Here is a 27141-nt window from a genome sequence, read left to right as displayed (position 1 = left end):
CCCCTCTCACCCAGCCTCTAGCTCTGTCATTACCAGCAGCTCCGTCACCCGTGTCCTTCTTCCTCAAACGCTCCTTAATCAAACTGGTTTCATCTCTGTCATCATCACTGAAAACCGTGCCCAAGCTCCATGTGGAGGAAGAAAACTTTGGGCCTCCAGGAGGGCTTAAGACGTGTCTCTTTTTGTCAGTGCTTCTGACCCACCGCCTCGCCCGCCTCCTGGTCCCGCGGTGAGACTCTCAAGCGGCCGAGCGGTCTCTGAGCTTCTTAAGAGCAAAAATTCTGCGCCTGCGCCCTCAACGTGTCAGACAGACAGGGATCCCTGGAGGGAAATACTGCGAGTGTTGCAACGCATGTGCAAGAACAGAAAATGCAAAAGATGAGAAAATGTCTCATAGAATGTGGGAGTCCCCTCTCTTTACGGGTCCCACTTGTCCCACTTTGGAGATTGGACCCAGGGCCCCCGCGAGGGTGGTCTGACTTCTGAGGCAGCTCCCTGAGGCCAGGACGCCGTCCCTCTCCCGTAAACTCACAGCCACAGGGCAGAGCCCGCAGACAAAACACACACTCCCGGCCTCCTTTCTTTCTCCGTGCAATTCCTCCATGTCCAGCCCTGCTCCTCTTTCCACCGACGGGGGACGCACAGGCCAAGGTCAGCCCTGGGATTAGACTTTTTATCAGAATGGCAAACGTGTCTGCAAGCCAGCCCTAGGAGTACGGTTCTAAATTGGTACTTGAACAAATACAAATTGATTTATAAGTATATAAATTGAATTTCTAGCTCAGTGGTCGGCTGAAATATTTCCCTCTAAAGCCCGCGGCGGCAGGGCTGGCCCTTTCCTCTGCACAGACTTCCAGCTCCGACGTCCAGCCCGTCCCCCTATGGGTTTCCTGCCCTTGCTGGGGCAGAGGCAAACACCAAGCCACCCTGAGCTCTGGGGACCGCTGTCCTCCAAGGGGAGGCACGGACCTGAGCAAGCAGAGAAGCCCACCCCTTCTTACAGGGGCCGTCCAGCAAAGGATTCTCAGAAGCCTCTGGAAAAGGCATTCGGGATGGGCTCATTCCAGAGACTGACACGCCAGCCCCGGGGCTAGTGTCCCGACGGCTGGACTGTTTCATCAGGGAGAAGACAAGAGGAAGGTCTTTGAATTGTACCCACTGGGCTGAGCCTCCGAGGAAGGAGAGACGCAGAGGAAGCTGATCCTGACTGTCACAGGGACAGGAGGTCACCTTGAGTGGATACAGAGATCTAACTACTGTTTAAAAATCAGTATTTGGTCCAGAAATGGGATTGAAACTTTTTAAATAGACATGACACTCACAGGATCATGGGAGACGCACGATGTCGGGAAGGGCTCCAGGGGATCTGGGCTGTGTGTGCGTGTATGTGCGTGTGCGTGTGTGTGCGTGTGTGTGCGCGTGTGTGTGTGTGCGTGTGCGTGCGTGTGTGTGCATGTGTGTGCGTGTGTGTGCGTCACCCTTCCCCCACACGAGCGGGAGTCGGGCCTGCGGCCAGGGCCAGGGGTGCGGCTGGCCCTGCCGGCGTCTGGCGTCTTTTGCAGACCAGCTGAGCACTGACCTGCCCCACGATGTCTACGAAGGAGACGAGGTCGTGGTGCGGTGCTCTGGGGTGAGCGGCAGCATGACAGGGGAGGTGATGTACTACAAGGATGAGTCTCTGCCGGCCACTCACTACCACGCCTCAGGCTACACCACCCCAAACGCGAGCCCCAGTGACAGCGGCTCCTAGTCCCGTGAGGTCCGCCAGCTGGTCTTCTACAGATTGACGACGGAGAGGACGAGGTCTGTATGGCTCACGGTCCGCGGTGAGGCTTCGCTGTTCTAGGGCCTATGAGGTGGGAACCAGGGTGTGGGGCAGGGGACATTACCCAGGGAGGGGACGGCGGTGGTGGCTGTGTGACCTTGAGTCCGTGTCTGTGTGTCCTGTTCGGTGGGGCTGAGGAGACAGGGCACTTCCCGCAGGACCCGCAGCCTCCGCGACAGCTGCTCTGTCCCGTCTCTCCCTCCAGAGCTGTTTCCGGCTCCCACGCTGACCGTCAGGCCCTCGCAGCCCACCGAGGGGAGCTCAGTGACCCTGTCCTGTGACACCCAGCTTCCCCGGGACAGGTCGGGGACGCAGCTTCGCGCCTCCTTCTTCAGGGATGAACACACCCTGAGATCGCACGGAAACGCATCGGAGTTTCGGATCTCGGCCATATGGAGGGAGGGCCGGGATTCTACTGGTGTGAGGTGGCCACGGCGTCCCACAGCGTCTTGAAGCTGAGTCCTCGGTCCCACGGGCTTGTGCCGAGTGAGCCCAGGGGCGGGCTGCCGGCGGGGTCCTGGGTCACACGGAGAGGAGCAGGGCTCCCTGGAGACGCCAGCTGTGCCTCCCCTGTCCCTGCGGGCGTGGTGGGTACAGGGTCTCAGGGACTGCCCTGGACTCTGCTGTCAGTGGCCACGGGGGCCCGGTCTCCCTGGCCCTGCTCTCCTGGTCTGCAAAGCGACCATCGTAAGCTCTCCTGGAGCACCTTGTGTTACGCTCCGAGGTAAATAATGGTGGCGTCTGTCTGTAGGGAGCTGCCCCAGCCGCGAACACCCTGCCCTGGGAGAGCCCGGGGTGGGGGGCAACAGCAGCAATGGCAGGAAGAGCCCCCAGCCCCGAAAAGCACTCCCGAATGCCAGGCCTGATGGGCTGCTGGGCTCGGTTCCAGGAATCCCAGGACAGGGAGGACTTGCAGGAGGTGTTCCAAGCGCAGGCCTTGCTCCGAGCAGGTCTGGGGGCCCCGCGGAGCCCTGGGGAATCTATAATGTGGTTCATCAGTGTCCCCATGACACACACCCGGGGACTGAAAGCCCAGAGCAGCCACGTGACCTGCCCGGGGTCACCCAGCTGGAACAGGAACGCAGGCACACCGCGCCAGCGTCCGCCCCTGCCCCACGCCGTGTGGGGGACAGCAGTGCTGCCGACGGCTGCCGGGTGCCGGACCCTGAGACAGCCGCAGGATGGGCCTCTCCCTTCATCACCAGCAGAGCTCTGTCAGGCTGGGACGGGGCTCCACACTCCTTCTTGGAGGAAACGTGGGGTCGGACAGCTGCACTGACCCGCTGAGATCACGTGGTGAGTAAGCGGCAGAGCCAGCCCGTGCTCCTCCTGCCGTGCCCTTTCCTGATGTCCCCCTCTCCCGCTGTCCCCCTGTCCCGCTGTCCCCCTGTCCCGCTGTCCTGCCGTCTCCCTGTCCCTCTGTCTCCCTGTGCCACTGTCCTGTGGTCCCCCTCTCCCGCCGTCCCAGTGCCTTGGGAATGAGGGAGAAGCAAGGTCACTATGGCCTGTCATTATCAAGGGCTGGTGAGTGTGAAGGAAGAGTGGGGCCACAGTTTAGGGTGTGGGGTCTCAGGTGTCCTGCTGCAGGGGCCGCAGCGTGAACCCTCCTCACCAAACACTCTTCTGCTTACACTTGGCTTCCAGCAGTGCCACCGCCTGGGTGCCCAGCAGGGGACGTTACCTCCACCCCAGGCCCTCACCTGCCCTCACCTGTCCTCTCGTGATCACGCAGGTGTCCCAGTGTCTGCCGTGCTCCTGGAGACCCTGCCCCAGGGAACGCGGGGCCCGCAGGGGACAGGAGCCCTGCACGCACACAGCCCGCGGAAAGTGGGAGGTTCAACTCGCCTCTTCAGTACTCAGGAAACTGTGGAAAAACCGTGAACAAACAGACTCAGGGATCCAAACCTTTAGCAGGCTTATGTCACTCGGTCTCTGTAATGATGCTCTATTCACTGACGAGGAAATGGGCTTTAGATCCGGTAACTTTCCCATGTCACTTGGCCACTGGGCGCCCAGGGGGATCTGGAGGCCAGGGTCAGGAAGCAGAGCGGTGGTCACGGGATGTGTCCCCTCTAACGCATCACTGTGGAGACGTGCATGGCGGCGGTCCTGCTCTGGGAAGTCATCGGGTTCCTGCCGAGTCCTTCTTAGTCACCGGGTCCTCGTGGGCAGAAGTGACCCGACTGTCTGGTTTCGGCGTTCGGGAGAGGTTAGCCACAGAGGCGTGATTTCAGAAGCTCTGCATGGTCACCGTGCTCTCTGGCAGTTTTGTTTTCAACTGTTTTGCGTTGGACTCACCTACTGCTGGAGACGGGTCTAAAACCAGCAGCAGGGACTTCCCGAGCCTGGGAGATCTTGACCCCAGTGTCAGATGTGCTTTCCTACAAGTCTTTCCCAATTTTCTACCCTTCGTTAAAATAATCTGGATGGTTTCACCCCACGAGATGGGCGCTTTGTCTAGATCTTCAAAATCATCACATGCTGTCGGCCAGACTGCCTCCAGGTTCGTGAGATCGCGTCCCCTTACTTCTGATACGTTTGCACTACTTCCTTCCTGATGGGACCGGCCCACGAGGGTCTATGTAATGGCTCTTTTTCAAGACTCGGGGGCACTTTTGTGACTCAGCTCTATTGGGTTCTGGTTTTCTGGTTCCTTCAGGTCTGGTTCATCTTCTCCCCCACCTTCCGCATACCCCCCTCCTGGGGGCTTTAGGCTTATTTCATGTTGCTCCTTTGCTAAGTTCTCAAGGAAATAATTATTTACTCCCCTTTATTTGCATGTCGTAAATGCATCTAAAACATATGTTTCTTCCGAGTACTTCTTTCATCACCCCTTACAAGTGTTGATGTCTAACATTTTCACTTAATTTCTAAAGTATGTGGAATACGGGTTTTCATTTCTCTTATAACTCGGGACTTACAACAACGAATAGATTTCATTTTTATCCTTTAGTTCATTAATTTCTCAATAGATTTCTTCTTTGTCCTCGTGGTTAAACTTGATTGAACAACAGGGGTTGCACGACATTTACTTTGGGGAACTAAGAATGTCTTCACAGCTTAACACACAGTTGTCATTTTTGTGGATGTTATATACAGAATTTGACTTTATTTTATGTATTTATGTATTTATTTATTTGAGAGAGAGAGCAAGGAGGGGGAGGCACAGAGGGAGAGAGTGAACCCTCAGGCAGATCCCCACTGAGCACAGCGTCCGGCCCGGGGTTCGATCCCATCACTCCAAGACCACGACCTGAGCCGAAACCAAGAGTCAGATGCTTACCCGACCGAACCACCCGGGCGTTTCTCTATGCGGAATTTGAGAAGAACATGAATGTTCTGTCTGGGATATACAAAGTTCGCTGCTTATTTTTCTACTGGATGAAGCCTGTTATGACGTCCGTCCTCACGGCGCCTTACATACGCTGTCTTTTCAGTCTGTGAGTCTCTGAGAATCTCGTTCACACGGTACCTGTAATTCCCCAGGTTTACTGATCCTGCAGGGCCTCCGCTGTGAGTCTGGTAACCGGCCGTGTCAGATGGGCACTTGGGTTGCAAAGGATAGAGACGCTATACAGACGGGCTTGGGCCAGAAAAACCACGAGGGCCGCAGGCAAGAGAGTGGGGACCGGATGCGGCCCAGTGCGGGGCTGGCTCCTACGGCCCCCGCCTTTGCCTCCCCTCTTCCGGTCCTGTCTCTCCATCGTTTTTGTCCTCAGAGGGGGCTGCTCCCTGACAGCGCTGGGTTCCATGCTTCCTCTCTGCAAACCCTCCAGAGAAGGCCTCCTTACAGGCCGCTCCAGTTTGGAAAAACAAGCAAAGACATGGGCAGAATGTGGGTTAACCTTGTGGCCGGTTCGTCCTCCGCCGCAGAAGGAGCGGGCTTGGGGTGGGTGAGGACCCCCGCGGGGCGTGAAGCTGCTCTCAGAAGAACTGGGGCAGCTCAGCCACCGGAGTACTGGCGTCCCCAGGCTCCCTCTGTAGGGAAGACCTAGTTCTAGCCTTCTCTCTGTTTTTCCAAGACCTTTCTGAGCTCTGGAGAATCAAACACAAACCCCTGTGTCCTACCTTCCGTGATCTTCAGAATGCTCAGAATGCTCTTCCCAGGGGTCTGTAGGCGGGGGCTGCCCTTGGAAGATGCACCCCCACGTCAGCAAGCCCCCCCCAACCCGCACCAAACAGCCTCTCCCGTTTGCCTCCTGCATTTCTGATGTGCTCCAGCCCCGCGTTTGCAGAGCCTCCGCCCAGAATCCGCTTGGCAAATGGCGCCCACCGCTGCGGAGGGTGGGTGGAGGGGAACGGGCGGCGGCTGGGGGCACCGTGTGTGACGGCGGCTGGGACATGCGGATGTGGCCGTGCTGTGCCGGGAGCTGGGCTGCGGAGCGGCCATCACACCCCCGCAGGCGCGCTGTGTTGGCGGGCGAGGACCCGCCCGTGCTCATGCAGGCGGCCCTGAGCGCGGGCGGGAGGCGGCCGTGGCTGAGTGTGAGCAGGTGGAGACCTTCCACTGCGACCACAGCGGGGCCGCGGGGGCCTCGTGTGAAGGTGCGTGAGAGCCGGGCCTGGGCTGGGAACGGGCCATCCGGCCCTGAGACCCTCCTCTCCACTGTCCGCGCCAGCTCCGGCCACCCCACGGTCCGCCGCAGCCGCCCCTCCTTCCCGGCCCCTCACCCGCTCTCCGTGGGATCGTGGTCAGGCCGTAGGGGAGGCTAGTCCGGGTCACATGGGCTCTCCCGTGCGTTCCGTTGTTAGCCCGGATCTGCCGTCTGGAGACCGAACTCGGATGCTTCATGGCTGTGAGTCGGGGCGCCGTACTGGGACAGGGTCATGAGGGTCTGACACTTGCGATCACTCAGAATGTCAGCGTGTGAGAGACTTCAGCCCGGCCACACGGCCCATACTGCTCTGTGATCCCGTCGCGGGTTCGGAGGCCTCTCCCCAAACAACTCTGCTCCTCAGAATCAGTCCCGGAGTCGGAGGCCTGCCGGCTGGGGCTGAGCCGGGTGCTGTTTCCGACCCGGGATTCCAATGGGACACGGGCCTGGGGAGGCCGGAGGGGAGTCGGAAAGACTCTGGGGCCATCGAGGAAACCAGGCCACAATCCGTCAAGGACAGAGCTCCCTGAGGTTAAAGAAAGCTGGGTGCTGAGCCCAAAACCTCCACAGAGCTTGTGACTAGGTGGAGGCTGGAGGACCACTCGCCCAGTCCCAGCCCCCACTCTGCTGGAGCAGCCCAACCCCTCGTCCGGGAGTCGGGGAGCAGGGAGCCCTGTGGGGGGAAGTCTCAGGAGCAGTGACTGAGGCCCAGCGCCAGGAGCGTGGGAAGGCCTGTGGCTCATTCAGGGACATGGCGTCAGCACTGGGCATGGGAGGGATCCAGGATTTGGGGTCAGCTGTGTGGGGCTTCAGGCATGCCCCACCCCCACTCACCAGCCATACCCGTAGCAAACTTCTCTGACACTTGCTATCGCTCAGCATTAGGACCAGCATTAGGACCATCAAACTCTCACCCCTCGTGCAGACCGTCTTGCCGGAAGGAGTCCCGGGCATGTCCAGACGGCGTATTTGGGACGGTCTTTCCTGGAGGGGGTTCTGGGGCTCGGGCTGGCCTTCTTCCTTCCCCTGGGCCTCACTTCTCGGGGGAGACCCCCTGACCTGCCTGGACAACCTCTCCTCAGATCACCCCCTCCTTACCACCTTTTTACTTTTCTCTGCAGCATTCTTGCCTCATTTATTCTTGAAGACTGGCAGGTTTTTTCCCTTTGGGCCTCAGCGCTGGATGACCCAAACCCTGCACCAGTGGCCCCCAAGGCCACTCAGCAAGACTCCAAAGCACCACCTACACTAGGGACTCCACCCGACCTGCATTCGAGGCGGAACCAAACTTGGTGACACCCTGGCCCAGACGCCAGGTTTTCCAGCATCCTCCCAAAGATCTTTGGGAATCACAGTCTCCTTGGAGAGACGTGGCGGCTCCCGAGGACAGAACAACAAGGAATGAATGGAGACGGGCCCTACCTCTGCTAGAAATGTGGGACTTTTCTTTCTATTCTTTTTTTTTTTTTATCTTTTTTTTTTTTTTTAAAGATTGATTTATTTTAGAGAGAAAGAAAGAGCAAGTGGGGAAAGGGATGCAGTAAAGGGAGAGAATCTCAAGCAGATTCCGTGCTGACCAAGGAGCCCGATGCGGGGCTCACTCTCACGACCCTGAGATCATGACTTGAGAGTCAGACACAACCGACTGGGCCAACCAGGCACCCCATCCTTTCCATTCTAAGCATCCTGGGAAGGAACTAGCTTTTAAAAGTTTTCTTCTTGAAACACTTTCTCAAGTTACAAATATAAAACACATTGACCGAAAAAGAAAAGAAAAATCAGCAGGATTCTAATATTTGGAAGCAACTGCTGTTAATATGCTGATTCTTCTAAAGCATTTTTATGAATATATGAATATATTTGAGTGACGTACACTTCTGAGTTTACTGTACTGTAAACTACACATCACGATACTGCTTATTAAATTGAACATTGCCGTGTTAACAGACATTTTATACACGTGCGTGTGTGTGTGTGTGCACAGGTTTTAAACTAAGACGGCCCTCTCACAAAGGACAATCCCGATTCAAAAATACCCTTTGTTCTGCTGTGGACCTCGATCAGGGTTGGGTCTGGGTGTACAGAGTGAAGGTAGGAAGAAACCACATGCTCCAGGTGGGGACCGGCCCTCCCTGTCCCTCAACTTTGCTAATGTCCGAGTCTCAACACATATTTGAGTGGCTGCTTGTTTTTAGAAATGAGTAACTGAGTTTTGAATCTGGGTGGATATGTGGAGAATATTGGGCGTAAAATATATATATTCCAGACTAGATGTCTATGTTGGTAAGTAATTTACTGAGCCCATAATATGGGCTGGATTCGGCGTGTTATTTCCTTATATTGTTAGGAAAGCCTCAGAGGATATATTGGTATTTTAACTGTGGTTGCATTAGGTTTGTGTTGAAATAGTTAAGTTACCTTTAGGAGGATTTGGCATTTTTACAGAGTAATCTTCCAGCCAAAGGCCAAGCTCTGTCACATCATTGTTTAGATCTATCCGTAGAGTCAAAAAAATTTTTTTAATCCTTTAAGTTCTACCTATTTCTTGTCAATTTTATTTTTTGATTTTTTAAACTACTGGGCCCATTATCTAGAATTTTTATCCTATCATATTTGAGAGAGGTTTGTTTTATTTTTTAAAAAATACATTTATTTATTTTAGAGAGAGAGAGAGAGCACGAGCAGTAGGAGGGGCACAGAGAGAGGGACAGACAGAATCTCAAGCAAATTTCTGGCTGAATGCAGAGCCGAACGCGGGGCTCGATGCCACAGCCCTGAGACCGTGAACTGAGTTGAAATCAAGAGTCAGACGTTTAACAGATGGAGCCCCCTCGATACCCCCCAGATGTGTATTTTAATATGCCGTGAATTACTGGGTTTTACCAGCTGGTTGTGGACCCGACTCGCACAGAATTCTCTTGTCATCGCCCACCCTGCCATTTACTCTTCTCGGGTCTCCGGGTGTGCCGTCCTGTCGGCAGAGGGGACACCCTGCTTTTTTCTGCTTACGCTGGGCGCACGTCTCCCTCTGTCCCCGGAAGCACTGTCCAGAACAACATTAAGTACCGTGAGGGTACGAGGCGCCCTTGCTTTGTTCCCAAATGTTACCACTGTGCTGTGTGAGTTTCACCATCAGCCGTGGGGCTGGATTTAATTTAGGATATACACACTTACAACATCAAGAAATTACCTTCTGCCCGAAATTAGTAAAAATTTTATTTACTGTTTAATCCGAAGTAGATGTTGAATTTTTAAACTATCTTTCTGTTACTCTTTAACTTAATATGATGAATTACTTTAGCAGACGCTCTAATAATGATCCGTTCTCACAACTCTCCTTGCCCGTGGTGTGTCTTAATTCCCTGCCGAAATCCACGTGATGGCTTCCTATGGGGGATTTTGCATAGGTATTCGTAATGAGGGTTGGGTCGTAGCTTTAGATTCTTTCCGTGGAAAGCTTTCCTGGCAATGCTGTGCCGGTTTCTTGCTCTGTGTTTCGATGACTGTTACTGGCTGGTCTGCAACATCAGTTTTATTTTCTTCTTTGACCTCAAAGCTGAATTAAAGCAGGGTTTTTAAGGGAAAAAAAAAGTACATCATGAAAGGATTGTCCCCCTTATTTTGTGATTTGTAAAATAAATAGTATTCATGATTTTTAAAGTGTCCTTTGGGACCTCAGACATGATCAGGTTTTATGGATCATCTACAAGGACTGAACAGAGAGTGGGTTCTCTGTCCCCAAGATCGAGAGTTCGGCATGCTCTCCTTGGGGTCTCCCTCCTCATCCCACCATTTGGGTCTCGCGCATCCTTAGCGCTGGTCGGCCGTGGACCTGCAAGGTCTCCCTGCACCGGTCTGTTTCCACGCCCTGCGGTCCGCAGGTCAGCGCGTGGACGCCGTGGTCTGTGGCTCCAGCGGTCCATGCTCAGAGCTTCCCGGTCATGGCAGGCTCTTCCCTGGCCCTCAGGCTCCTGCCTCCACGAGCCTCTGTAATTCTTCCACTTCTGACTTTCCAAGCGACTTCCCTCTGTGCAAGTCCCTGGCATGTGATGTTCAGAATTCAGGGCTGAGCTTTGGTTTTGCACCAAATACAAAATTCTCTCTTTTTTACATGGCTTGTTTATTCTATATTACATTTTCTCTTCCTAAAGCTTCTTTCCTTTTTTGTTGTGTTTTATTTTCCTCGCTCTTCACTGGGCAGCTCAGGGGCAGAGTTCATCCCCTATGGCTCACTCCCAGTGTCGGCCACACCGACTTTCTCCAGTTTTCTTTGTTTATAGTCTGGATCTCTAGTTTCTATCCCCCCCCACCCATGCCTCAACATCCAGATATTCTGATGTGTTTGGGGAGTTCCCTTCTTTTAAATGTATGATTTTCTGTGAACCTAGATTTTTTTATTTATAAGGACCGGCGCTGTTTTTCACTGGGTGCTCTCTTTTGGTCTATCCATGTGGCTGTGTGTACCTCTCGTCTGCTGCTCCTAACTTCTGCACATTGGCTCCCCACCGTCTCCTTCTCTGGTCCCCCAGACGTGGACACCTACCTTACCCCCAACTTGTCGCGACTTCAGACTCTGACAACCTCCAACAAACCCCTCTTTCCTGTCCTGCCTTGGACCATGGGAGAATTTCTCTGGATACATACCCAGGAGTGGACCTCAAGCAATAAAGAAAGCTAGGTGGTCCTCCGAATCGTGACGGCTGCCAACAGTGTAAGCACGTTCCCTAGCCCGACATTCCAGGCAAAACTTGGTGTTACTTAGTGTTTCATTTTGCCAACTCAATGGACCTAAAGAGAGATCTCTCAGTGTTCTTCTTCCATTTTTCTTGCTCCGTAATTATCAGTAACTAAGTATTTTGGGGGCTTCCTCTTCTATGAAATAACCATTTACCCGTTTCCTTAATGTTATTTTTGTCTTTTTCTAGCTGATATCCACGAGTTACTGCTTTCCTTAAATAAGTCCTTTGCTTGTTCCATACTTTGCGAATGTTACCTTCCATTCTGTTGCCGTGGGCTTTGTCCAAATGGTCTTTCACTGAGCAGGATTTTTTGTTTTCATGCAAATTCATTAGTTTTTTCATCTTTTTTTTTTAAGATTTTTATTTATTTATTGGACAGACAGAGATCACAAGTAGGCAGAGAGGCAGGCAGAGAGAGAAGAGGAAGCAGGATCCCCACTGAGCAGAGAGCCTGATGTGGGGCTCAAACCCAAGACTCTGGGATCATGACCTGAGTTGAAGGCAGAGGCTTAACCCACTGAGCCACCCGGGTGCCCCTGTTTTTTCACCTTTTAATTTGTGTTTGTGTAAGAAGCCCTTCCCAACCCCAAAGTCACGACGAAAATCTCCTAGAGTATCTTCCCTTGATTTTATAGTCTTTTGTTTTTCATGGATCAGGTCTACGAGAGTCCAACTTTACATTTGATATTAAGTATAGATCTGACTTTTTTCCCTCTGGAGAGTAGGCCCAACATTATGTGCTAAAGAGGTCATCCATCCCCATTATCTGGTGGGGTCAACTTTCAGTTTCCATACGTACATGGGGCCTGCTTAGGATCTCTCTGTTTCGTTCCTTGTTTTGCTTGATTTTACACATACATTACACCACCTTCATTGCTCTGGCAATATCTGATGACATAAGACCCCTCCTTGTTTTTCTTTGTTAAATTATCTTTGTGTCCAAAAATGTTTACCAAAGTCTTTTATAGATTTTTATTATTCTATAAAAATGATAGAGTAGGTATATTAAATTGCTCAAATTGTCCAATGGGATTTTTATGGGGATTTCACTGAATTTATGAATTAATTGGAGAGAGGCAGAGAGAGGCAAGGGTGGCGAGCCCTCCCACATCCCCAGTCGTCTTAGGTGTCTGGCCTGTTTGGTAGATAGAGCAGCTCAACTTACCCTTTGTACCTGCCATGGTAGCTTTCAACCTGGCACATGATTCTGGCACACGATCCTTTGCTCCTCTTGGGGGAGGCCACCAGAAACATCTGCAGGGGTTGCTCACTGTCCTACCTCAGATCCAAACCAACAGGACACGTGGTCACCTTCTCTGTTCCATAGGGCATCATACTGGCCCACAGAGGCCCATCAGCTGGCCACAGAGGCTACAAGGAGTGGTCCCCAACACCATGCGGAGAACAGCTGGGAGCCATAGTTCACAAAACAGGAGGACTACAGGAGAAAGACAGATGGGATAGACTAGGGCAGAAAGGAGACAGTGTCATGGAGATGCATTTGGGCTTGAGATAAGTATGGAAACATGAGAAGAAAGAGGGATTGAAGATCCTCAGGGGTGTCCTTCACATGAGGGTTAGTATCCTACAGTATCCTCCCCACCATGTCTACCCAGTGAGGCCCAAGCACATGCCCAATGATGCCCACCACAGTTGCCCACACTCACCCTCCTGGGGAAATTGGAGTTTCTGAAATGAGTTCTGGTATCTGGAGGCCACATGTTCCTAAGCAGGGAGGCAAGGTTCTGCCCCTTGCACAGAAATGTGCTCAAAATTGACTCTCCTTTTGTGCAGCGGATGCTGGGATGAGCCACCCAACTCCTGTGTCAGAATGCAGGATTGATCTCCCCCGTGGCTGAGGTTTCCACCTGCAGAGTGCTCAGTCATCAGCCCTCTTTGGAACGTGCCTTGACCGTGTCATTCAGGATCACTGTCCTTTTCCACAGCAGTGCGTCCAAAGGCTGGAGAACATGGGGCATGAGAGCAAGGCTCCTTCACACGACTCAAGGCCACTCTGAGAGATTGTCCCAGCCTCAGGTTGTCTCTGGGATTGGCTGAGATCTTCACAGAGATGCTTCCAAGCTGACCATCTGCTCCTCCCTCTGCACGAGCTTGTTCCCTTCCCATGATGATTCTCGATGCTGAGACCACTCCCTAATAAATTTCCTACATGCTACTTTCCATGTGAGGGACTGCTGCACTGGAGACCCAACCTGGGACATCTTGTACTCAATCTGTGATCCCCATGTGATCTCTGTGTCCTCCCCCCATAACCATTCTCTAAGGTCCCCTCCCCAGAGCAGGGGAAAGTTGGCTGTGGTCTCAGGAAATGACACATGTTCCTTGTTCAGAGCAGCAGACAGAAGTTCTGGGAAGGAGCACCCCATATTTCTAGAGGGTGAACCATTGATCCCTGTTAAGAGGGAGAATGATGTGGTGCATCCAACCGCCCTAATTTTAGTGGGTGGGTACATAACACCATGAGAAGTCCGCTTCCATTTGTTCATCTCAACCAGTAATTCCCAAACCAGGGTCAGCGTCCCCAGAGGGACATAAGATCATTTCAGTGAGAACCCGGAGACTGGTCCTATGGATCTCAGTTAGCTACTTGTTGTGGTGGGCTTGTGAAAGGATCGCTCCTTGGTGCTACTGCTGTTGGATATGGTGACAGCAAGGAAGGTACTGAAGGCACCGGGAAGACTGCAGTGTGGAAGCTATGGACATCCAGAACTCAGGATGATTGTATAGAAGAATGGTGTCTGAAGTTCTTCCCAACAAGCCTAGGGGTGATCCTTCTGGGTGCAAAATCAGGACTGTGGGATGTTGTATATTAAGAGCCGACTGCTGACCTAGCCTATCCCTCTTAGGCAGGTAGAGAGATGGACAGTGTATTTATAGAAGCAGCAGGGACCTCCTCTGATGGCTCCTTTGTCTCTGTCATGGCCAAGGTCACATTCTGTCATAACCCTCAGGGCTTCTGACATCCAGAATGACACAGGGGACATAGTAGAGCCCCACCACAAGGCCTAAAGAGGGTCTCGCACAATCCTGTATGACAAGCACGTCACTCTGTGGAGTGTGGCAGCATCTCATGGGGGAGCATCCTTCAACCTCTCTCTGACCACAGAGCACTCCCCTGGTTGACTTTCGGGGAGTGGCAGTGTGGAGGTGATGGGTTTTCTGTGAGCGGGCAGAAAGCAGAAAGAATGAGCAACATCTCTCCCCGCCTGGCCCTCTGGAAACAACTGCGTGGTGCTCAGGTGGTTAAGGTGCTCAATTCCTTACGGACTCGATTCTTCTGTCCTGCAGGGAGGCTTGGTCCAATGAGCAGCACTTTCTGGCCCATCTGTAGAGGAGGCACAACAAATTCTTATGGAGTTGGGAGTGGGGCGGGACATCTGCAGCCCGTCTTGGGCCCCTGATGGGGTACATTCTCTGCAGCGAAGAAAGCCAAGATTCTCCAGTCCATCCCAGCACCTGCTGTGGGACACTGATACCCACGCTGAGCCCAGTCCTGGGGTAGGACACTTACAATGTTGGGCAATCTCTGCTGACCTGGGCACAACTGAGGAACGCCAGGAATGGATGTGGGCTGTGGGAAAGATCAGGACAGAGAGGGAGCTCAGAGAGGGAGCTCAGAAAGCCAAGAGGTTATTAAGAGTCTGGGAAAAGTAAACTGGAAGTCAATGTGGTTTAGCCTCATGTAGGTGGGAGCCCCACCTAAACAGATAGACTGACAGCCTAGCCCTGTGTTGGTCAGCCTGCGGAAAGCCTTAAAACCTGAACAACAGTTCTCACCTGCCCCTCTGCCCCTTCCTTCCCTGCATCTTCCAAGCAGAGCTGCCATTAGAGTTAGAAGTGTTTGTGACTCTGGAAGGCCTGGGTTTGGCAGTGAGGCAGAGACAATGAAGGGGACAGAGCCCCAGGACTTTTGTCCCAGCTCTGGAAGGGGCAGAAGCGCAATATACCCCGTAGGACAGCCGTTCCAACCAGTGGGCCAGCGCTCCTCCAGCTGGAGCTTCTCTCTAAAGGGCAGCGTATCATGGTGAGAACTTGCCTGCCTGTCAGGGGTGGGGTGGAGCGTTCCAGCCCCGCACCTCTGCCATGGCTCAAACCCCCTCTCTGACTAAGCAACACTCCTGTTTGCAGCAGAAGAGGGCCCTGTGCACCAGTTCACGGTCTCCAGAAATTCGGCGCTACTGGGTCCCGTGAAAGCGCAGATCCCCGGATGCCCCCACCCCATTCCTGCGCTGGCCGTTGCAGCCTATAACCAGGGAGGGGGTAGATTCCGGCCGACGCCTGGTGTGTCGACTGTCTAGTTGAGCGATCCATCCACAAAGGCTGTGGCCACTATTCAGCCCAACACTGACACCGTCTGGATAAAAACAGGAACAAACCATAGTTGCCCGAGGGCTGAGCTCAGAGCGGGTCTGGCTGGTGATCACTCGTGAGTGCTGGCCTCGAGCCCTTGGCCCAGACAGTTGGGCTGTTCTAGAGAGATGAGCCCCATGGCTTGGACAATGGGAAGATGAAGGGAGATTAATCCTGAGTGGACCCTTATGGGATCAGGATGTGTGGGGGACATTTGAGTTTGCCTGCAAGGGCTTCAGGTGGCCCTGCTGTCTTCCATGTCTGGTTCATAAGCCGCAGGCACCCCAAGCAATCAGGAAGGTGATGCCCTAGCTTCGGGATGAGCCCTAGCAACTGACCGTTTAGTAGACACAGCAGACTGGATGCCCAGGAAGTGGTCACCCTGGTCCCCAGGTGGGTGACTTATATCCAAAGACGCCACCTGCCCTTGAAAGAGGAAGACCTGGTTAATGTGGTAAGAGCATGTTCTGTGTGTGCTAAACATCACCCAAAGCCACTGTCAGAGGGGTCTGGGGCCACTCACCGGAGTTCCCAACCTGTGAAGGACTGGCAGATTGATTACGGCAGCTGCCTCCCTCTGCATGGGTGTTCTAGATATGCCTCGGTTTGTGAGGACAACACTTCTGGCCTCGCCAAGCTTCGCCGTCTCCACGTCTCCATGTCTCCATCATCATCAGGAGATTAGAGAAGCTGAGCATCACGTATGGATGTCCTTGTCAAGTAGACAGTGATGAGGGTGTATTTCCAAGGTCATGATGTGCAAGCTGGGCAAACGAACTTGACTTTGAATGGAGGACCATCTCACCTATAAACCAGAAGCAGCAGCAAGGCTAATGGAAAGGAAGAATGAAACATTAATGCAGGAGCTTAAATTAGCAATAGGTAAAACCACCTTGGCAGGAGGGACTACAGTGCTGTCCAGGCTTTAATACATTTGAATGATCAGCCAGAAGGACCGATCCTCCCCCCATGCCAGACCCATGCCAGGACACCCAACAGCATGAAGGTGTTGAAGTCACAGGATACAGCTGTTGCCCCCACTGCCACCATGCATCAGAGTGCCAAGCTGGTGAGAGCACCAAGCCCCATCTCACCTGGGAACGGAGTCCTCTGCTGGAATTTGCCAGCAGACATCCTACTGGGATGGGCGAGCTTCTGCCCACTCCTGGGCAAGGGAGAGTCATCCAGGCTCCCTGGGATCCCATTGCCTTGTCATAAGCCGGACCGTTGAAATGGACCCTACCTAGAACGGAGCATGAGTACGCTGAAGAGAGGAGCAGGTGGGGGTCCTGGTCTGCCACATCCACGCCCCAGTCCTCCTCATGCTTGACAGTGCTACCTCCTCCAGCCAACATGCAGGGTATATACAACCAGCTCAACTTCCTACAACAGCCAACTTCCCTTTCCTCAAGGCCACTTTTGGGGGAGTGTTCTGTTTACTAGTGATTCGATCATTTGTCCACCATCTTTGTTCCCTCCATTGACCTGGAGGACACTGTAGCCCACACAGAAGCCCTTCCTAAATTTGCCCAGCAAGCCTTAAATGATAACCAATAAACTCTGTCCTTACTGAACACTGAGATGACTCTAAGGAGAAAGGCTGCTTTCCAAGTAAGATATCCTTAGACAATATTGCTGCCTTGCAGGGAGGCCCCTGGGCCATTATCTAAGCAGAATGTTGTGTGCTTATACCTGATGAGTGAGCTAATGTTTCAGCTTTATTGAGAGGCATGAAGACACACATGAACACCCTGAGTGACCCAACCCCCAGCCTAGGGGACACGACAAATCAATAATTCAGATCCTGGCGCTCTTGGTGGAGAAAGTTGCCCTGATTTTGGCCATTATTGTCTTAATCAGTGTTTTCTCTTGCATATGCCTGTGCTGTTCCTAAGGCATCTGTCCCCGCTGTATCCAGGGAACCACCAAAGGAATCACCCCCAGGCCAGTGAAACCCCTTGCTGATGCCTCAGGGCCCCTTACAGAAGGAGAGGCAGCGTGAGATTAAGAGCCCTGGCCATGGACCATCACGGAGCCACCAGAAGGGATGAATGCCTACCACTTACAGCCACGTGGATGAACCGGAGGGGACTGAGCTGACGGACATCAGTCAGTCAAAGAAAGGCAATTATCGTATGATCTCACTCACACATGCAACTTAAGAAACAGAGCAGAGGATCCCGGGGGAAAGGAGGAAAAACTGGGTGGGAAGAAATGAAAGGGAGACAACCATGAGAGACTCTGGACTCTGGGAAACAAATTATCGGTGAGCACTGGGGGTTCTAGGCAACGGATGAATCATTGCACCACATCTGATCTGAAACTAAGGAATGTACTATCTGTTGGCTAACTAAATTTGAATTTTAATAAATAAAATAAAATAAAGCATAATAAAATGAAATAAGCACTGGTCACGAGGGGTAGAGCGTTGGGGAATGCCATCACACAGGTATGGTGCCGGTTGACCCCCGGGCAGGACCAGGTGATCGAGGCCCCCCATCCCCTCCTCTGTCCCAGGAATGTGGGTTCTGCTTGCCTTCCCTGCTCCCAGAGGCTGCCCCGAGGACACAGGCTTGGGAGAGTGACTTGGCTCTGAGAGCACCTGTGGGTGTATGTGACCGACCCCGCCAGGGCCTCTATATAAACTTCCAAGATGCTGCCAGGCAGGTGCAGGGATCCCCTCATCTTCCTGCTGCCCAGGACAAGCCTCACAAGGAGGTCTTCTTTGCTTATTAAACCTCTCACTGGCGCCGGCGACCCCTTCTCTCTGCTGTTCCTGCAACACTGAGCAAGCCCTCCCTGCCCCGACCCTGTCAGCAGGGGGCACTCCGTCCCTACAGGCTCCCGCGGCTACGTGGAGTGCAGATCAAGTTCAAGGCGGAGCCCCGTGAGCACAGAGGCCTGAGCAGGGAGCACCTTACCCTGCGTCTCCTCCGGCTCAGGCACCCCCTTGGCCACCGGCCGCCTCCTCCTCCTTCTCCCACTACCGGGTCTGTGTCAAACGCACCCCCACATAGATCGCATCACCTGGTGTTGAGTGTCATTGTCCCCGGAGACAATGGCCTGCTTGTCAGAGGGGCGACCAGGGTCTCCGGTGAATGAGGCTCGCGTGCAGCTCCAGAACCAGCATCGTAGGCTGCCGGGGAGGGCAGGTCTCCTGGCCTCCTGTGTGCTGGCCAGGGGTCCTGTGACAGCCATGAGGGGCGCTGCCAAGCGTCCCTTTAGGAGACACCCCGGCCAGGGGGCGGTCAGTGAGCGGCCTCCCACTGCAGTACCTCCAGGACCCCTTGTTGACGGAACCTGTGCCCCCTCCCAGGGCAGCTGCAGCCAGTGAGCACGGCAGGAGCACTGCTGATCCTGGACGGGCACCACGGAGCCGTGGCCTCAGGACACCTGAAGACGTTGCCTTTCTGCGTCTCTGGTTCTTGCACCCAGTGAGAGTGTCGGCCACCCGGGCTGACAGGAGAGCTGGGCTGTGACCGCCTGGAGAAGGGGCCGTTACTATTCACGCTATTGTGTAAAGCAACGGGGAATTTTATCCCCTAGAATTCCCAAAGGTGCCCATGGAGCTCTGCCTCCCAGGACACAAGGTCATGAGCCTGCAGGGGTGTGTGTGAGAGACGGGCCAGGGGGACCCAGTCAGGAGAGGCCTAAAAGGGCAGAGAAGAGCAGAGGCGAGCCCCGCAGACGCAGGCGGAAAGCGAGGGCTGTGGAGCAGAGAGAGAAGGAAGGAAGGAGTCACGGACCCAGTGCCCGGCAAGGGAGGCCCAGAGGAGGCCGCCCCGGAGGGACACGTGCCCCCGGCTGGCATCTGAGACGCGTCAGCTGCGTTGTTGTAGCAGCCTCCTGTTTCTTGAGGTGGGACTTGGCCCAGAGTAACATTCAGTCACATTTTGGGTGGCTCCCTCCGCCCTTGTGCCCCGAGGGCTCCCTGAGAACCGTGGGTCCCACCGTCACACCAGGTGCGCTCAGCTGCGGAGACCTACCTCGGTGACCAGTGTCCTGCGGAAGTCTGGTCTGTGAGGCGCGATCACGTCCGTCCGACTATCACGCGCTCAGCTGCGTCTCGGCTGCCATGGCACGAGGGCGGGTCACGCGCGTCAGGGTAAACAGACAGGTAGGGGGCCCCTGCTATGGGCCCGGCCCTGGGTGCTCAGTGTCACGCGCCTCGTTTTGGCTTCGGATCAGTGGACTGTGGCCTGGGCTCCGAGTCCACCAGGTGCCACTCAAGCAGGATGCTGCTAAAAGGGAAAGTTAACAGAGTCCAGATCTTTCACGGGTCGTCTCCAGCCCTGGTTCCAGCCTTCTGTCTGCCTCTGGCTGAATGAGGTTTCTGAAAAAGTGTTCTAAGGGAGAGGGTCTGCTGTTGGGATGCCTTGTTTACTTAAAACCAACGAGTTCGTACATCAGAACATAAGACGGCTGTTCAGTGCAGAATTGTCTATAACAGGGAAGAGCCCGAAACAGTGAAATGTCCACGAGGGGCCTCGTTAAATACTTCGCCACACACTGATACAGTCACTTAAACAATTCCTCCTAAATATCTGTGCTGCTTGGGATAAAGGGGTTTATGCCACGGCAGGATAAGGAATGCAGGCACATTCAGGTTCCCCAACCTTTCTTAAGACTCAGCAGCAATAAAGAAATGCAAATCTTAAAAAGGAAGAAGCAGCAGCACTGTTGCTATACTAAGCAGTTCTAAAAACCCTGGTTTCAGACCCGCTTGCTCACGTAAGAGAACAAAAAGAGAAATGTGTGAGGAAATATAAGATACATTTAAACAACAACAAAAAAGTTAGATCTGTGCGTAATGATGAAGAAATATGCCCACGATATAATGTTTGGCCTGGTAAGGAAAGCAAATGGTAGCACAATATGTCTGGAACAATCCCATTTGCTTAATTAAATGATAGATGTCGTCTTTAGGCTTCAGCTTGAGCCCCAGAACTGAGAACAGTAGGTGGTGAAGATCCTACATTCTAAGACGAGGTGCCAACTCAGTTTGCAGAACTGAGGAGAAGATGGCAAAACCTGTCCTGCAGCCCCCACCTGCCCAGGTATAGCCACACCTGTCCTGCAGCACACACCTGCCCAGCTATAGCTACACCTGTCCTGCAGCGCACACCTGCCCAGCTGTAGCCACACCTGTCCTGCAGCGCACACCTGCCCAGCTGTAGCCACACCTGTTCTGCAGCACACACCTGCCCAGCTGTAGCCACACCTGTCTTGCAGCGCACACCTGCCCAGCTGTAGCCACACCTGTCCTGCAGCGCACACCTGCCCAGCTGTGGCCACACCCGCCCTGGGTCCATACCTGCCCAGCTCTAGCCACACCTGCCCTGCAGCCCAGACCTGCCCAACCACAGCCTAGAAAGGAACAGACCAGCTCCTGACGGGGAGTTTCAGGTTACTCACAGGAGTAGGGTCCTGTCATGTTTCTCTTTCCGCCATTAGAAGCCAACAAATGAAAGACCCAAGAGGATAAACTCACAAAGATTGGGGCTTCCCCCAGGACATGCAGCCTGGCTACTCGCCCCCTTGCTGAGTACTGGCCGAACGCGGCCCCCCGCAGGCTTGCCTGAGTGCATGCAGCTTAAGCACGCCAGTTCCCCAGGACTGTGACTGCTCCGAGCCGGCTGGGGCTGGATGAGGGCGGGTGGGGGATCCAGGAGAGGGGTTGGCAGTGGGCAGGCCCATCTCTGCCCCTCAGTGGGGGTGACCGTGTTTCCTCCGGTTTCCTAGCAGCTCAGTGGACACTCCGGAGAGTCACCCTACTGCGACCAGTTTGACAAGATCCACCCAAGAAGGCTGCCCGCCAGAGCCAAGGGGCTGCACCGGTCCCTGGAGGGGCAGGAGTGGAGTGAGGGACCCTGGAAACCAGCCAGCAGGGAACTGCACAGTGACAGCCGCCCTGTGACAGCCCCCTCCAAGGACGTATCGGTCAGCCTCAGCCAGAGACAACTGCAAAGCCACCACAGAGTGAGAAGAACTTCACTCCTCTTCCTGTGTCCGCAGAAGCGGGGGCGGAGGGAGAAAGAGCCCCCTCGCCCACCACTGGCTTCTGAGCCACAGGCCAGTGCTCTACGTGGGGTGAGAGGAGCTTTGAACTGGATGTGACATTTAAGTTGAAGCTAAATGGACAAGAGCATGTTTTTATTGTCTGGAAGTGACCAGAAAGCTACTGTGTCTGCCCAAGGCAGTCCTCAGGGGCCAGGTCAGAGCAGAGGTGGGAAGAAGACGAGGCGGTGTCTTGCTTCAAGGCCAATCTGTTTCTAAGCCCTACATATATGCGGCAGCTGCCCCTCTCTGCGCACAGGAGTGTTCCGGAGGGACAGGCCGGCACAGTGGCTGCCTCTGCAGCCGGAGGCACAAAGGGAGAAAGGCCCATTTTCACGCATCTTAAGTCATTCAAAGTTTTCCTAACAGCCTCGCGCTACTCTCTAATTTAAAGAATTAATTTTCTAAAAATACAGACACGTTAACCAACACGTCTAGCTCAGAATCCCGTAGCCTCCCCACCAGTGAGCAAGTCTCAGGAGACGGGTGTGTTCCGGGGCGCGCTGGTGGGCCACCGACTGCGGGAGAAGAGGACGTTCTGAGCAGCGCTTGCCAGCTTCCGGGGTGCACATACTGCAGCCACAGCGGATTCCAAACTATCAGTAGTTTAACCAGTGGCTCGCCAAGTTCCTGGCTATTCAGCGAGCAGCTGCGTCCGGCCCCAGCACACCAGAGTGTGGCATGGGAGGCGGTCGCCGGCGGCCTTTCCTGGCAGCTCACCCCCAGGCTCCGTGACCCACCAGCTGTGGGCAAGCGTCGTCCACCCAGGAGTTACAAGGGGTCACCAGTTCAAGAGCAAAATGTTGGGGCACTCCAGCAGGCCAGCCTCCGGACCCCAACAAGCCGCTTGTTTGAGCCAAGTGGAAGATTCTAGGAGGCTTGGGAGGGCACCTGCAGGCAGAGGCTGTGTCAGGAGAGACAGAGGAGCTCTGCGACCCTCAGCAGGGACCTTTGTGGCTACAGAGCTCCCCCAAGCAAGGATGGGGGGAAGTCGGGCAGTGAGGGCTCCGAGCACCCCACGTTAGCACGCCGCGGTCTGGCCGTCGGGTTGTGATGGCAGCAGGAATGTCGACCCGGCCTGCCACTGAATGAGTGTCTGGCCGGGCTCGGAGCTCACCATGCCCTCCACCACCGTGCACAAAGCGCCCTCTTACTCCTCACCGCTGTAAGAGACAAGGACTCTTATTCCCACTTTGCAGGAGGGGAAGCCGACACTTGGGTTAAATGGCTTCCCCGAGGCCCTCAAGCTGCCTACCCTGCTGGTCCCGCTGAGATGCCACCTGCTGCTGATCCTGGAGGAAAGCTGGGTTTCTCTGAGCCTAAGCCTAAGCCTAAGCCTAAGCCTCTTCTGCACTAAGCCTCAGAGCACAGTGAGGCCGAGTCCCCGGACGGCGAAACAGGGTCCACAAGCAGGTGTAGAAATCTGACATGAAGTGTCTGGATCTGGTAGCCGACTCCCTGTCCCCACTCAGGAAAGACTGCCCACCTGGCTGCACCTGCTTCCTGGGCAGAGCAGAGCAGAGCAAAGGCACTTTCTGTCTCTGCTGGGTGCCCTTTGGATACATCCTTCCATCCGTCCAGCCTTCAGTCCATCACTTTTAAAAATAGAGAATTAAAGAACGCAAGACCTGCATGTTGATAGACCCATTTCTCTATCGGTGCAGATACCGAGAGCCTGGGGAAATGAGTCCATGCCTAACGGAGCAGGCGTTCTGCAGGTCGGTGTCACTGCACCGGGCAGAGCTCGGAAGGACGTCGACGACGCAGCCGTCCCTACGAACAGGGGAGTTTGTTAGAGGCCAGGAACAGGAGACGGATCGGCGGAGGAACAAGCCGCCCCACAGGTTTCCAGCGTGCCTGCAGTGTGCAGCACGGCACGAGGTCCGGGGAGAGCGCCCCGGAGCCTGCTGTCACAAGGGTGGGGCCACAGGACTCGGGCCACCCTGGGTTGGAGCCGCAGCTCTCCCGTCACATGGTCCTGGTGGGCCCTCTCTGAGCCTCTAGTTCCTTGTCTTGAAGGCTTCTGTTGTCACAGGAGGGGGTCAAATGACTGAGTTCTGCATCCTGAAATCAAAAGTGATGCCTTCGAGGGGTTTCCTGGAAAATCTGCTTTCCCGATAAAAATAACAGAAGCCAGGTGGGTGGATGACGGGGCCGGTCCCCCTACTCAGAGGTGCCCTCCGCTCCTAGATGGAATTGCTAAGACCCGAGCAAGGAAGAGGTTGGCCCAGGCCCAGCCTGGACCACAGCCAGACCCCTGACTCTAAGTTCAGGGCTCTCTACACATGTGGCAAACCCACAGAGATGTGCCGTCCTTCCCCGGAAACAAAATAACCCAAATTACCTCCCCCCGGGGGACAGCGTGTGGCTGCCGGGGGCCTGCGTCCGTCTGGTGGGTAAGACGGAGCTCGCGAGGGTACTGAGGCATTCAGGGGCATGGGGCAGGGATGGGCCAAGCTGGAGGGGCGAGCCTGCTGGCGGCTTCTGGGAGGGGCTGGGGCACCGCACAGCCTTCCGTCGTCGGGTCTGGGCTTCTGGCGCCGAGCAGCCGCTGAACTGGTGGGAACACAAGCCAGCAGTCCAGCCGTCACAGGAGGTGAGGGCGGGACGCAGCTCACGTGCCACGGCGTCGGGTTCAGCACTTACGGAGCGTCGACCCAGGGCTAAGGTTTCACGTGGTGCTTCACTTTCAAAACAGCCCCGCGCGCTGGGTGTGATTGCATTTTCCTCACTTTACAGAGGAAGGACCCCTGAAGGGGCACGGCCTGGTCAGGGCAGGCTCCAGGCCACGGAGCTCAGCCCGGGCTCTCCTGCGGGTCGGCTTTCCAGCAGCCCCTCCCACCGCCCGGCCGCGGCCCTCCTGCTCTCAGGTTTCTTCTGGCTCCCTCGCAGCCTCCTGCTTCTCTTCCCTGGGGTCTGGGTGGCTCAGGAGAGCATCAGCCAGATGGAATGCGTCCCTCTTATACACACAAGGTGACCTCCCAGAAAGAGGCTCGAGCTGGGGTTTCCTGGAGAAAAGTGGGTCCCCTTCTAAGCACCAACACTAACACACTGTTTGCCGAGCGGGTCCGAGCTCTCAGATACCCTTGAACGACACCCACACTGATAGGCGGTTGCGTCTGGTCCATCCACTCTAGCTTGTGGGTTGACAAGCTCTCTGACCTCAGTTCCCTTGTGTGTCGGATAGGGGCAGGATTGCTTCCCCCACAGGTGGCCGTGGGAGGGGGCGCCCACCAGAAAGCAGCCCACAGGCCTGTCCTCACTGCCTCTCTGCGCCTTCCCGCAGGCTTCCCAGACGCACCTGCCCCCCTCGCCTTCCCGGGACGCAGGGGGAGGACTCCAGGGCTCCCGGTGGAGTTCTGCACAACTTGGGATCCGTCACCTTTCCCCACATGCTGTCAGTTTTCCCCTCAGACCGGGGAGGACGCGTTTCCATGTCTGCCTCTATCCTTTGTGGCCTTTATCCTTTGTGGCCAAGGACCCGTCCTACCAGCTGCGTGCCTGCAGGGGGCAGGGACAGCCACGGAGTTAGGAGGGGGAGGGGGTGAGATGCAGGAGTCAGAGAGACACAGAGCCGTGAATTCCAGTGACGAAGATGAGTGAGCTCTGGACGTCTGCCGTACAACACGGGACCTACAGTTGACTGAGTGCTTAGTGCCAAGCGTTCTTCCCCAACAGAAACAAAAAGCAGGAGGGAAACAAGGCCCTTGGCGGTGGGTTCGCCTGGCCGCTCCAGCCGGCAGGTGGCAGAGCTGCACCACGGAGTCCCCGAGAGCCTCTGAGGCCACCACCAAGGCCGCGGCTTTGGGAAAGAGGGACGGGCGGCAGGGAGTATGGGGCAGGTGTGACCGGAACTCAGGAGGGAGAGTCACCAGGGAGACTGCTGGGGCAGGGCCTGGGCTCCAGGACGGGGCAGTGGGACCCAGTCCTAGTTCAGGGCCTCACCCTGAGGGGACTTTGGGCCGGCCATCTCACCGGCGCGTCTGTGGGAGGACGCTGGGAGGATCCAGACGGCGGCGGCGGCCACACAACAGGGCACGGACCGGGCGGCTTTGGCGGTTCCGGGCACGCAAGTCCACGGTCAGGGTGCCTGTTGTGGTGGACGGCTGGCGAGAGCTCGCTCCTTGCGGGTCCTCACCTGTGTGGTGCAGGGGTGATAGGGGCGGGAGGGGGAGCTCGGCTGTCTCCTCCTTTCTTAAAAGGACACCAGTCCTGTCCAATGAGGACCTCACCCTTATGAATCATTCAACCTAAAGTACTTCCTCAAAGGCCCTGTCTCCAAACACAGCGACGTTGGGGGTTAGGGTTCCAGCATATGGACTTTGGGGGTGCAGCTTGGTCCGTAGCAGAAGCTAACAAGAGTGCATTCTGAGAGGGAGGTGGTGGGAATTGCTTAAAAGGGAGTCTAATAACAGGGCACATGCCTGTCCACTCCTGGGCCAGAGGCCTGTTTAAAATTCAAGTTCCTTGAGGCCCAGAGTGGTTTCGGGGAAGAAAGGGAGCCCCATGTTTAGGAATGCTGGTGCGTCTGTCCGTGCTCCCCTCCCCCACCTGGGCAGGGGGCTCCTTCCCCGGGAAGGTGAGCCCCTCAACACCCCAGGCCTTCTTCCCGAACATCCCAGCAAGATGATCCGAGACTGGGCTCTAGGCAGGACCTGCGGTGGGCAAAAGCCAACAGGCAGAAAGTGGGAGGGGGCACGTGTTCTCGCTTCTCTTCCCGCTGGAGGTCCGTACCGAGGAGGGACTGCTGCACGCAAGCCTTCTTCGCTGCCCGTCTGGGCAGGAACCGGAACTGACACGAAGAAGGAGGAGAGCTGAAGACAGCCTCAAGCACAGAAAGCAGACCTACCCCTCAAGGCTGGGACAGGGGGACCCACCCTGGGAATCCCAGCATCTCCCCGGAAGGCTCCAGATGGGGTAGGTGTGGCTGCAGAAGGGGCTTCAGTAAGAGCTGACGGCTCGACTCAAGCTCTCGGACCCTCCACTTGCTTCCCTTTCAGTGAATCTGCCCAGACACACGTCTCCATCCCCGTGTGAGCCGCCGTGTCCACTTACGGAGCCGCTCAGAAGCCCAAAGCAGCTCACAGACGCAGCCACATGCTTCCGCTGTCTCTGGGGGCTAGGCAAGGCACGCAGTTGGAAGGACAGCCGTGGGGGACACGAGGACGTCAACATCACGACCGCCTCTGTTCGCATCCTCATATTGATCTTTGGCATCAATGGCCCACACTTTAGCTCTCTGGGAGGTAGGCTCGGAGCGAGCTACAGTGGGGGCCACGTTCAGTTAGGCTGGGTCCTGGCCCCCAGGAGACACCTCACCGAGCGGGGGACACAGACTAATCAGCAGCACGTATAACATACTCAGTGTGTGCCTGCCGCTTGGTAGGTTTTCAAGGGGGCAAACAGGGCTCAGGTACTCTGGGAGGGCTTCCTGCAGGAGATGGGCTTTGAGTTGAAAACTGAGTACAAAGTAGCAGTTAGAAGAGTACAGATGGGCAATGCAAGCAGAAGGTAGGACCTTGCAGGCAGGAGCCCGTGAGCAAATGCATGAAGG

At 55.1% G+C, this 27141-nt stretch overlaps 2 long non-coding RNA genes across 2 annotated transcripts; one reads left to right on the top strand and one right to left on the bottom strand.

Annotated features, from left to right (window-relative positions):
- Positions 1-1463: 1463 nt before the first annotated feature.
- LOC116576351 lies at positions 1464-3600 on the top strand. The gene is made up of 3 exons (XR_004280114.1): positions 1464-1826; positions 2031-3121; positions 3558-3600. It is a non-coding gene; the product is annotated as an uncharacterized LOC116576351 (long non-coding RNA).
- Positions 3601-11662: 8062 nt separating this feature from the next.
- Positions 11663-16838, bottom strand: LOC116576426. The gene is made up of 4 exons (XR_004280150.1): positions 16625-16838; positions 16054-16360; positions 15869-15951; positions 11663-14751 (listed from the first exon to the last, which is right to left on the bottom strand). It is a non-coding gene; the product is annotated as an uncharacterized LOC116576426 (long non-coding RNA).
- Positions 16839-27141: the final 10303 nt, after the last annotated feature.

The sequence above is a fragment of the Mustela erminea genome, chromosome 17 (assembly GCF_009829155.1).
Source record: "Mustela erminea isolate mMusErm1 chromosome 17, mMusErm1.Pri, whole genome shotgun sequence".
NCBI classification, from domain to species: Eukaryota; Metazoa; Chordata; class Mammalia; order Carnivora; family Mustelidae; genus Mustela; species Mustela erminea.
The sequence above is the reverse complement of the archived record's forward strand: the minus strand, read 5'-3'. Positions and strand labels throughout refer to the sequence as shown.